Source organism: Mytilus trossulus, chromosome 14 (genome assembly GCF_036588685.1).
Source record: "Mytilus trossulus isolate FHL-02 chromosome 14, PNRI_Mtr1.1.1.hap1, whole genome shotgun sequence".
Taxonomy (NCBI): domain Eukaryota; kingdom Metazoa; phylum Mollusca; class Bivalvia; order Mytilida; family Mytilidae; genus Mytilus; species Mytilus trossulus.
Window position 1 is genome coordinate 22,506,561 of NC_086386.1, and position 13,015 is coordinate 22,519,575.

A 13,015-nucleotide genomic window follows, 5' to 3' on the forward strand; every position below is an offset into this window, starting at 1 on the left:
TCATAATATAACAAAAAGACATAAAGACAAAGCACATTTATTTAGCAAAGATAAAAGGAAATATACAACATTTTACCATAGAACGATAACACAATTATGGAATGTATATTTACAGAGCCATGTCAAATAGATATCACCAAAACAAACTAAACAGAAAATATTCATTCAGACAAATATCAGAAAACAAAAACACGTTATAAAGATGATAAACAAAGTCAGTATCAAGAATTTATAATTCAAAACCATCGTGTATAAATTTATAAGGTGATGCAAAATATATATCTACACGGTCTTGGCACCTTCCGCTAATCTTTTTCAGGAAAAAGAACGAGTCGTTCTTTGGCATTCTCCTGGTACAATAACTCTCTGATAAGACACTGATGGCGGTTTCATGAGTATGAATAGGAGCTCTTGAATACTAAATAAGTCTGAACATGTATTTCCCATATGCAGTTTAAGTTGGTATATGGCTTCACTGTTGGGGAAAACTAATATTTCAAAATTATAGGTGTCTTGTTTTCATAGATTCCGATACTAACATTATCATTTGTGTCAAATCGAGGTATTAGTCTAATAATAACACGAATAAGTTGGATGAAACCGTGTTTTTTTTTATTCTTAAATGTCTAGTACTAAGGGATATCTTAGTGGAACCATACCAGAAAAGATTGGATTGCTGATGGAATGAAAACATCAATATATCTGAATATGAAATTTAAAGACCTGGTTTGTTTGATATTCTTGTGTTTTGAAAAGGGTCTGATTGAACTCATATCCAGATGCAAAAAAAAATAATACTTAGGAATGGAGAGGTGCCCCGTTCGTTTCCATTGGAATGCCGACAGTTCGTTCAAATAGGACATGGCTGTTGTTTTTACTTAATTCAATTTAAGATGAAAAGTTGAAAACTAAAAGCTCAACTTGCAATACAGCTCGATAGTTTTTTAATGTATTAAACGTCTAAGTAATCTGATTGTAATGAAATCCAGAAACATATTGACCTAAAACCGTTAATAACTGCAAAACAATTACAATCAAAACCAAGGCGTAAACAAAGACTAACAAAACCAAAGGGCATTTACATCAACAGTTACAAATGATACATAGGAAACAACACGAACTCTACTAAAAACCGGGAGTAAAATCAGGTGATCCGGAAGGGTAAGCATTTCCTGCAACGTAAACGGCACCCGTCGTGTTAAAAGAAAGCAGTATACCTCGTTCAATAAAATCAACGTACTTTGCGCTTGCTGTTGACACTGTTGAATATTCTATTGTTTGATGTTTGCATTCAACACGTGCTATCTTTTTATGACAGTGACAAACGAGGAGTTTTTGAGAGAGCTACCGTCAGACCTACATCTACGACGGTTGTCATTAATGTTCAGCTTTAATGAAGTCAGAGAATTGGCAATACATTTAGGATTATCGGTTACAGACGTCGATAACACATTACACACAAGTGATCCAAAGATATGGAACTTTGAAGTTATTCGACAATGCAGGGATAGCCATGCAGTGACATTTAAAGGAATCAGGGATGCAATAGAAGCAACTGGTAGAGGAAACATTCATACACTTTGCAAGGTAAACATTTGTCATGAAAAAGAAACAGAAACGTCTTCCCTTACCTAGTTACATATTTAAATTTTGTGTCGGTTATAAAAAAATACAAAAAACTGTGTTTTTATTAGGTCAAATATGAAACAATACCATCAACTTCTCATCGTATATTTATAAATCAAATATAAACAAATTGAAGTTCAAAGCTGAACACAACAATAACTAAACAAACCTTAGTGTAAATGAAAATCACCCGTGCGCTGATTCAAAACAATACATGAAAACACAAATTTCACTGTATTTCAAATAATTCTTTGTTTTTTTGTAAATGCAAAATGCGAGAAGGATAATTTTATACATGTCAAAATGAAATAATGGCACTGTCATATCTGTGATAATAGTATTACATATTAAAAAGTAGCAAACCATCCAAAAATAACATTGCATAACACGGTCAACAGTAGTTTACACATGATTAAAACCATTACATAGATTCAGAAGAGATATATCAAAGTAACATTGAACAATTTGAGATGATATGTTGAAGTCAAGGCTGTATCAATCTTTGATTATTATTTTGTTTTATCTATAGTTGTAATTTATTGCTGTTCCTTTATCAACTTAAATACGTCTTCGTTGTTTTCTTATAAATTCGTTGCATTTATGAAAATGATAATTGTGTATGCAACATATACATGTAACTTTTTGTTTTATCTACCTTTATTTATGTTTTGCAGCTTGGGAAAGGTGATTTTATAGGTTTTGGTAAGTTATGTGTATCAAAATATTTATACATAGTCAAGAGGGATTTCTTTCTTTTATTAATTATCATGTTTTTTCCTTTACACAATCCCGTCACTTTTGTTGATAGGTGACACGAGGGTAACAGTTCCTTTATATAGATAACTGCATGATTTGAGTTCATACTTTGTCTATGTAGTGCTTTGTGTCCGTAGTCTTCTATTTAGCAATAAAGTGTTTTGTGGACTTTGGTAGTCTTATACTTTCTTTTCAGTTATCCCAGCTCTAAGACTAAAATCATCATTCCCTCGTTCGTTTATTAGTTTGGCGGAAAATATATAAGTCGCATGGTTTGCGAGTAGTTCTTCATATCTAGTTTGCATCTTAACATGAACAAAAATTATAAGGTTTTACAGCGTGTAGTGTTTGTCTCAGTGTTTTCTTCAACTTTTATTTTAACATTTTGAATTTTGATATGAGTACAACACCAGAGTTTTACATGTTGTTAAATGTAACTATGTCCGTCTTAATTCGATTTCATTTTTAAGAGCCCTTAGAGTTCAGTCTGAAAGTGCTATGGTACGAACTTGACTTCAGATAAAAACAAATTTGCTAAATATTACAATTCTTAAATTAGGTTCTGCATACGTAAACATCAGATGAACTTTATTAAGGTTTATACATATCCTTTAATTGGCTGTGTTGAGATAAACATATGGAAAGTATGATGGGTAGTACTTTTATAGAATTGTGCATTTCTTAAATGTAAATACATTTCATGAATGTGTAAAAACTTAGACAGATTATACCACAATGACATCCACTTATTACTGTTGGAAGAGACGCCATAGTCCTTAATACAAGACTTCGTAGATGTATATCATTTGCATTCCATGTTTTGTATCGGATAATTCTTTTTACTACCAATGTTGAACAACAAAGTCTTATCGGAATTTTTTTTTTTATGTGTAGGAACATTGAGAGCGATTTGACAATGTTTTCTAAAGTATTAAGTTTGTGTACGTCATTATATAAATAAACGTCTCAAATAAAAACAAAAAAGTGTCTTATCGTATCAAATGACGGAGGTTTATCCTATTTGAATCACTTTTCCAACTGTTCTCCCCTCATTTTAAATTCGTCAGCGGGACGAGGAAGAGACATTCCACGAGTATTTTCGAATGATTAATCAGTTGTATATATATTTTTAGAATACTCTTATGGAAACAAACTCATCATATATACCAGGATTGAAATTAAGTTTTGAACGATAACAAATGATAAAATGGTTTAAATTAATTCTTATTTCTTCTTCAACAAAATAAGAGGCTTATAAAAAAATATGTTTTAACACTTACGTGACTTAGGAGGCGACCAAATAGTATTCATAACCAGAACTATCTTTAAAAAAGATATCCGACGTATTTAAATTTGAGTATATTTTAAAACTATCATTTCGATAAGCTTCAGAAGCACAATGACTTAATGATGCAGGACCTCTTTAATAAAATCTCCATCTGAATGTAACTACTAGAAATTCTTTACTAAGTCTAGTTTATAAGGCAATAATATATAAGAATATTGTGATGACACCTTAAAGTTTTATTTGTCCAACAATCTAGTGCAAATAAAAAGAATTAAATATACATTTACTACTGTTTACACTAAACTCAATTTATGGTTAACAAAGCTAGAAACTATAGGTAGTATAAGTAGGTTCTTTCTGTTTACATTCACCAAAACCCCGCGGAAATCTCACATGCGTAGATGCGTTCTAAAAGTCATGTACGTTCGTACAACACAGTTTACATTAAATATCATATAATTATAAAATTGTCCCGAATAAACAGGTGGCATGGATGCAAAGAGATTTTGGAGAAACAATTGTTTTAATAAAAATATAAATCTTTGTAAGATCTAGTTCAGATATTTATAGTTTTTCACTTGCTTTCCATCACGATATACTTTTCGAGACATGTTTTCAAACACAACCAAATCTCCCACCAAGACAACATTTTGTCCAATCACAGAAAGGATTTTCGTGCATGCGTAGTCTGTTGCCATAGTGAAGCGTCCTTAAGTTCAAGGTGCACAAACCGAAACTATACCGACTACGTCTGAAAAAGGACAGGATGTTATATAAAGGAATAGTATCTCCTGATAATAAAAGGAATTACACAATTATTTCGTCCAAGAGCAGTTGTAAATAATGAATTTTTTTCGAGCTCTGGGCCAAATGTAAATTAATAAACTGTAGACTATTATTGATTGTATGACTTTTTTGTAATAAAAATGCAAAATAAATCATTGTGTGAATGTAATATCAAATGAATAAAAGGAAACAAATATAAAACCTGCCAAGTTATGCACTAAACACAGAATATCCTGAATGCCTGTTTTTTTCTTATTAAAATCTAAAAGACATAATGTAAAATTTCCTACAAACTCAGATCCCCCTGTAATTGCTTTCATATTTTAACAATATTCAAATGTTAAGCCCTTTACAATACATGCATAGGGTAAAACGATTTTGAAATATTATATGTTTAAAAAATTTGAGAAAATGAGAAGACAATCCAACGACAACATTATTAAAGAGAGTAACAGGACATTGCACCGGAATTCTGCATGTTACAGGTCATCAGAAAAAAATACCAAAAAGTTATAGGTAGCAGAAACTAAAACTAATCTAAATCTAGTTTTCTTCCTTAAACATATTGACCATTCAGGATGAAGCCTTGACAAAATATATCTGATTTAAAAGATAAATACTATTTGTTTCTTTTTTATCAAAATTAAATTCCCTGATAGTAAAAGAGTCAATAATTGTGTCAGCTTGAGATCATGATATATAAATTTTAATAGTTCATAAAACAGTGAGCAAGCCAATACACATTCCTCAATAATTTTGTTGTTCAAGTTGTTTAAAATCGATTGGAATTAATTGTTGGTATGATAGCGGTCGCGGCGATAAATGTCTTCCAAAATACAAGTTCATACAACGGGATCAATGTGCTACTCCACATTCACCAAAAGTTATATTGTCCAAATTATTGAACATCAGCATAAAAGTATTGCTTGTTGTGAGAGAACGCAAAGCAATTCATGTATTTCAAAGACAAAAACAATCAAAACCAATGAGTAAACAAAGACTAAAAAAAGACCAAGAGACATTTACAATACGAATAGGCTTTGTTATGCATATTGGTTGTCTGAAATCAATGTTGTTCAATTGGTGGGGAAATGACAGATGTGCTAGGGATGGCAGAGATGGATTCAGATTTATTTTATTCGACAATTGAATTTGTCACGTAACATTATCTGCAAAGGTCTAAACGATATCATAAAAAGTACCAACACCACTAGAATCAAACGTAAAAATGTTAATGTATTGGTCTTAGGTAGCTACATATTTGTTTACTAAAACAATAGTTTCTCACCATTATACATTACAGACAAAGAGCCTGAGAAGTGGGATGTAGTACCTACAGAGGAACACATTGACAGATTGGTTCCATTGGTTGGAAATAAATCTCTCCAATTCCTGATCGAACTTGGCATGGATTTCCATACTTGGGAGCGAATAAGCCATAAGCAAAATGAAAGGGATTTAGTTACACTGAATAAGGATATTTTAGAAGAATGGAGCAGCAAATTTTGTCGGCTGCACGATCTAAAACCAACCTTAAGGACAATTGCTCAGTCATTTAGTAACATAGGCAAAAATGTTAAAATTGTTGAAAATGCGTTACTTGAACTGTTTTGAATCTTTTTTATTCTTACATAAGAAAATGCCTATACTTAGTAAGGCATATGATAGTTGTTGTCCATTCGTTTGATGTGTGGGGTTTTGAATTTATCATGTCAAAAAGGACTTTTCCACATTGTTGCTTATTCTTTACTTATTTCCAATTAGTGATCTATAGAAAATATATTCAACAAAGTTAAAAGCAGAGAAATGACCCTACTTGTGATTTGAATATTCAATTTCGTTGTATAATATGATTGATACGTACATGTTTTTTTTTTATAAACCCTCATGATTTTATATCTTATGTAACCGTCTTGATTTGGTTAATTGTTTGTAAAAAAAAATCTAGCCTTCGATAACTGTTATTTTGGCCTTATATTAATTCAATATACATGGGTTACTTTAAATTCAAATGAACTATTAAAATACTATAATGTGACATTTAACATTTAATGTGACATTTTTAAACAACTTAAAGAAATCAAGCCCCGTGTATTTAACTTCTTTTAACACTAATATCTTGTTTTAATTCATTTAATTAAAAGGATAAGTCATTTTTTTTCTCACATCGATTTGTTATAGTTTTAGTGCTTGCTATTTGTTATCATTATATTTTGAAGCAATATATATATATAAACGAGTCTAAATTGAAAACTACGTTCAAACCTATGACTGCGTTGGATAAAAACCGCAATTTTTATACGTGTGCATGTCAAACAAATTTCGTTATATATATATTGCTTCAATATATATATATATATACATAACATTTTTTTTATCAGGCAAATAAAAACATACTAAAAAGTATTGTTAAACATATATTATGCATTTGGTCGGTACTACAATCTATGAATTGATATATATATATTTTCACATTGCACAGGGTCGTGCTATCGCTGACTGTTAATGACGTTTGTACACCGAATCTGTTGAATGTTGGATGCTTACTGATTGATTTATAAATATAAGATTCATGTTTTGTTTTTATTAGTTGTCATTTGCTGCAACCTAAAATATACCAATGTATAATCAGTTACTGTGAGTACTATAAGATCTGCACTATTTTTTTATATAATAGTTCATTATTTGTAATGATAAGCTACCATGTCCAGTCTTTGGTTTTGCTTTATGTTTTTTTTACTTCATAATTAGTATAACTTCGCCATTTCCAACTGATAGATAAGTCGCCAAGACGGAGTTTTGAAGACTTTATGTTTTTGTCCCGTTTCTATCGCATCATGAGGATTGCTGGACCCAATGTCCATGATACAAGTACCAGGGTGACATTTTGGCATAATTAGGGGGCTCAAAGATGGGTGGGGTCAATTTTTTTATGCTTACTTTTATTTGAGATTATTAAGAGACACATGTCTGCTTCAACATAGAACTTTTTTTTTATTTCAGTAGGGGGTATTATCAAAACCTGTATTTTTCGTAATTAAATGTTTAAAACAACGATATATCTATGTTTACCATGTCAATGTATTTGTGGATTATAGATGTAATCATTGTTTTAATGTATATATCAAATATTGTTTTGTTTTTCTTTTACCTTACAAGCTACGCTATTTTTTTACAACTATTTTTGTCAGTTCTTTGGACAGTATTATACATATAATTGAAATGTATGTACATAAATGATTTTTTATATTCCTTTTGTCATAACTGTAGACAAATATGGCCTGTTGTTATTTGCACACTACAATTCATCAATTAGTAGATCTTTAATGTTCTATTTTGCTTCGTAATTTTTCAAAACTAATGTACCCAAAAAATACGTCCATCAAAAATGAAAAATGTAATTTAATTGGCTAACATCATGAACATTAAAGATGGTTAAATGTGACATAACATAACAATTTAAAGGATACACTTAATAAACTTAAATAAGACCCAGGTAAGGGGATACCAAGCACGTAAATTTAATCGTTATATAAAGTTGTAAAAAATGCCCACTTTGAACTATTGAACCGTGCAATATACCAAAATAAACTTGTTTGATATATAGAAAATACTGTTTTGTGTTCTTTTAAAGTTGGATGTTTTATAGAATACATTGTATGACTAACACTTTCAGCGATTTTTAAAGAGTTCACTCAACCAGGAAAAAAGTCAAACTGTGTTGTGCAAGAATCTATAAAATATTTTGGGATGCTATGAATAACAGAGATGCTAAATTCATTCAAGTATGGACATCTCAATATAGCAAATAATTACATAACAATTAATTGTGTAATAATTGTGATACCTCATTTATAAAATTTAAAGAAAGATGAGTGGAATAGCATCAGTTTAAAGATGTCTGATTAAGGATGAAAAATCTTTGTATTGTGCTACTTTAAATACGTTATAGATTTTCCGACAAAAGATATAACATACGTTTGTTTATTCCTTTCACATTTTTATTGTTCAATGAATCACATACATTTTGAATCAGACAAGACAAGAACCATGCATAGAACTAATCACAATAATCATAATTTATGATGTGTGTTAATTATCTGTTTGTATGTTATTAGTTTGTAGTTATATGTTATTATGCTTTAAATTTAGAAATAAAATGAAATTAACTTTCAACTTAATTCAGACTTCAGTTTTGAGAAAGCCTTTTCATACTTTGAACATTGTTGAATTATTCGATTGAGACTGTTGTTTGTTCATCCTTTCATATTTCAAGTAAAAGTTTTCCCTTTATGGTTTATATCGCTGTTAAAAATATTATTATATATGGTTCAGTTTTTTTTATCTCTGCCGTTTCAATTCCTCTGACCTGGTAAATTTCATGTATTTTCAAAAGTATCTTAACGATTCACCTCTATTTCTAAGCGTTACGATTCAACATATACTGTTAAGCCTCCCGTCGTGCCTTATATCTAATGATTACCAATTACATGTAGTTTTGGTTAAAACAGAACTGTCAAACAATAGATTTCAACTTTCCAATTAAGAACTTTATATTTCTATGTAGCAACATTCCAGCATCGCATGCATACGCAGTTTATACGAAATTACAGGGCTTGTATTTCGTATTCTTACTTCGTTGAAGCAGAGTTGCTGCTCACAAGAAAACTACTTAAGCAACAATTCAAATATGTTGGAGTTGCAATCATAACTTTGTACATTATGCGGACCCAAGCACGAGTTGATTTGCCGTCATGGGATATCTGTTTCAAAAAGTCAACGGTTATATTCTAATCGTCGGCCTTTTTTTCGAGAATATAATCAACCGACATAGATTTAACACCGGATTTGTACTAACAAAATCAAAATGGCACAACCAGATGAGGAGCCTTCGGGACCACAAAACACCTTTGTTAATTCTCTTTCAGTCGTTTTGTCTCTCAACTTGAACATTTACATTATTTCTAACTCAAAACACAAAAAGAAAACCCACACTACCACCAAATACTCATGCAAGCGTATATAAGCACGAATATAAAATCTATTATTTCTAGATCTAGTTTTCTCAGTTTCTTTCTGCCGTTTGAATAAAAATTTGTCAGTCGTCTGCTTGTAAAAACAAAATTGTAACCAGTCTGATTAGAGCCAACTCCAACTATCAACTTGCAATAGACGGAAGTGGATAGTGGGGACTGGCTTTAATTAGACTGTTACAGGAATTTTTTAATCATATATCTATCGAATCAAATGCCAATGTATTTATCTTCCTTAACTTTCTCAGTCCTGATTACATGTTAAAAGGTTAACAATGAGTAGAATTGCCACAAAACGATAAAGCAATCTATTTCAAATAATCGTTATGTATTGCATAAAAACTATCGGCACTTTGCATCTTGAAAAAGTTACCGTTAAAAAATGTCACATATATATATAGTTACCAAAAATAAAAAAACTTTGTGATTGCAAATCTGCTGCATTGGCTTGTATATGTGAACGCTATACGATAACTTCATTTGGTATCGGGTTACCTTAACGAAGTTCGGTAATCAGTTTCAAAATAACACTTAGTCTAGTATATATTGATAGGGGTTTAAAAAATTATATTTTAATTTCAATCAATACTTTAGAAAAATAATTTGTCCAAATGCACATGTGGTACCGTAAATTTTGTAACGTTAATGGTATTATGTAGAAAATATACATGTCTTCTGTAATTATCATATGCCTGACATCGATATCTCTAAGAGAGTTGTTTCGTTTCAAATAGTTACCAGTTGTCTACTCTTCTGCTAGAACATGCAATATTTCTCATAAAAACAAGTCATCCGAAATCACGCCAACGCATGGTTTGACAATGTCAGTATATAAGACCATACATGGTCAACCCTATGACAAAGACAACCCTCCAAGATAGTTTAGGAATATACTGATAACATTTACCATTCATTTAATTTGTTGTTCAAAAGTTAAGCTGTGTTTACTGACCGGTTGAAAAAATCAATATGACTGTTATGTACATGTAGTTCAGACGAATACATTATCAAAAGTTTTATTACTCAGAATAAGTTAATTCGGAGTAAAAATAATTAATTATATATCAGTTCTTAACAACCTTTGTTTCAAACAGAATCGCTTATAAAATATGATTTGATATCTCGTTTGCGTAATTGTTTCCTTATATTTTCGGGAAACGCCAAACTTCAGAACATAACAAAAGTAGCTATGACATCAACTTGAAGTGACTGAATTCCTTACGTCATGTTTGTTTTACTCTCTTCTGTTTTCTTTATTTTGCATTATGGAGTTCTATCTTAACCTCATGTTTGTTGGAACCACTGTTTTCGATTTGATTGCATTATGCGGTATGTTATACAAGTTTTGTTGTTTTGAATTTTTTCAATCGAAACTGACTGTAGTTTACTTTTTTAGCATTGATAGCATGTTCCCCCCTCGTAAAAACTGAAGGATATTTGTGTATGTATTCAAACTAAGACAAAAATGACTATGACTTTTAACTTAATCATGTTTTTATATCAAGACGAAAGGTGTGGCATCCGAACTCCGTTTAAGTTATCTACAACATTGTACAACTTAATTGATTATCATATTTGTCGTATATTGTTGCGGTTTGATGCCCAGGACATTTTGGATATATGTATATAGAGAGCCTTATGTATAAATATCATTTTAAACTATACTTTATCAAAGTAGCATGTTTGGAAAAGCACCTATTTAGGTCAACATGTCTGACACTGACCTGTGATTATATCCTCTACCGAGGATAAGTACACTATCCAAAACACTAATGGATGTTTGACTTTACTAACAGTTTCACAATTTTCTTGTATCATGTTATGTGTCTGTTGCGTCTTAGTCACACTTTTATCTTTGATGCGTTTCCCTCCGTTTTAGTGTGAAGGCGGATTTTTTTTCACATTCGATTTATGAATTTCGAACAGCGGTATAGAACTGTTGCCTTGATGTATCAAACTGATCATGTAAATTAACAATTTGGACTTTGCTCTTATAAATGCCGCAATATTGATAATCAAATATAAGACCACTGTCCAAAATTCCAATTTGACACTGTGTGGAGAGAGACTTTTGGTAGCCTGGTATACCAGTGAGAAGATTTAAAACGCAATTGCCTTGCAAAGCCTGTTGCACGAATATATTTCTGGAATACGAGATGAAATACGTACCGTGATTAATCAAAATATTAAATATATGTTTTATCTCAAAACATGAGATAACAATATCATTTGAACCAATAAAAGGATAATTACATTGATTTTTTAATTATTATGTGGGTGCAACGAGGCAAATGTATTTCACTGTTTCTAAACCACACCGGCAAAATTTGTTCGGACTCGATGGTATCTAACATCAGGCACAATGACGGAACATCAATAGACAGAAGAAAGATAGATTTCTACTTATTTTCTTATTTTTTATTTATGATATCGAGGAATGTATATACATATACAACTATTTTCTATTGTGATATGTAGTATTTTCTACAACCGCTCAATATTTACGGGGAAAAAGTCAAAATGTACGATAAAATTACATTGAGTGAACCTTGCCTCGAAATTGTTTAATTTCTCGTTAAATTGTTCACATTGTACGGAAAGAAAGGTACGGGAAGATAAATACTACCACGGAGATTGCAAAACTAGTCATTACGAGCATCTCAATACTTTTATTTCTGTGTATGGAACGGAAGAAATGGGTCATGTCAAATCAAATTACACCGGTTTTGTCGTTGTTGTTAATTACCCAATCACCTGGTTTCGACTATATATAAATATATATATTAAGCGGATTTTTTTTTAAATTTTAAAACCAACAATTTATTAAAAGCAACGTTAACACGGATCTAAACATTTTTGAATATATATTTATTGTAAAGTAAACTTGGTGTGTTTAAATTTATTTTAAACGGGCACTTTTGGACATAGGTAATTATAGTAATACACATTTTCCCAATGGAAGGCGTATCCATTATTTCCCTGAGTTTCAAACTAATTTTAAATGGAATATAAATAATCAATAGCAAACACTGATATCTAATTATTTTATAATATTATGATATTTTTATATAGGTTTTGAGATACATCGTAATATGTGAGCCCCCCTTTTTTTACCCGAAAAAAATAACGCTTAATAAACAAAATTTAAAACATCACCAAAAAATATGCAGAAGTTAAGATTTATATTACTAAGAAGTGTGTGAAATTTGATGCAATAATGCTATATCGTTTTTGAGATATGGTGCGACATGTTAAAAAAACACACTCCTGTTTACTTAGAATGTCCTGTAACTAAAAAATATTTAATTTGATTTTCTCTAAAAGGTTAGATAAGCTGTTTTCAAGTTACGGGGCGACATGTTTACGCTGGACAGAAGGATTGACGAACAGACGGACAGAATGACTGATGGATGGAGAAACGGACGGATGAAAGGAAGGACAAACGGACGGACGGACGTATACAATAACACGTCCTGCCAACATTGTGACGGACGTGTAAAAAAGCAAAGAAATGAAAAAAACCTTC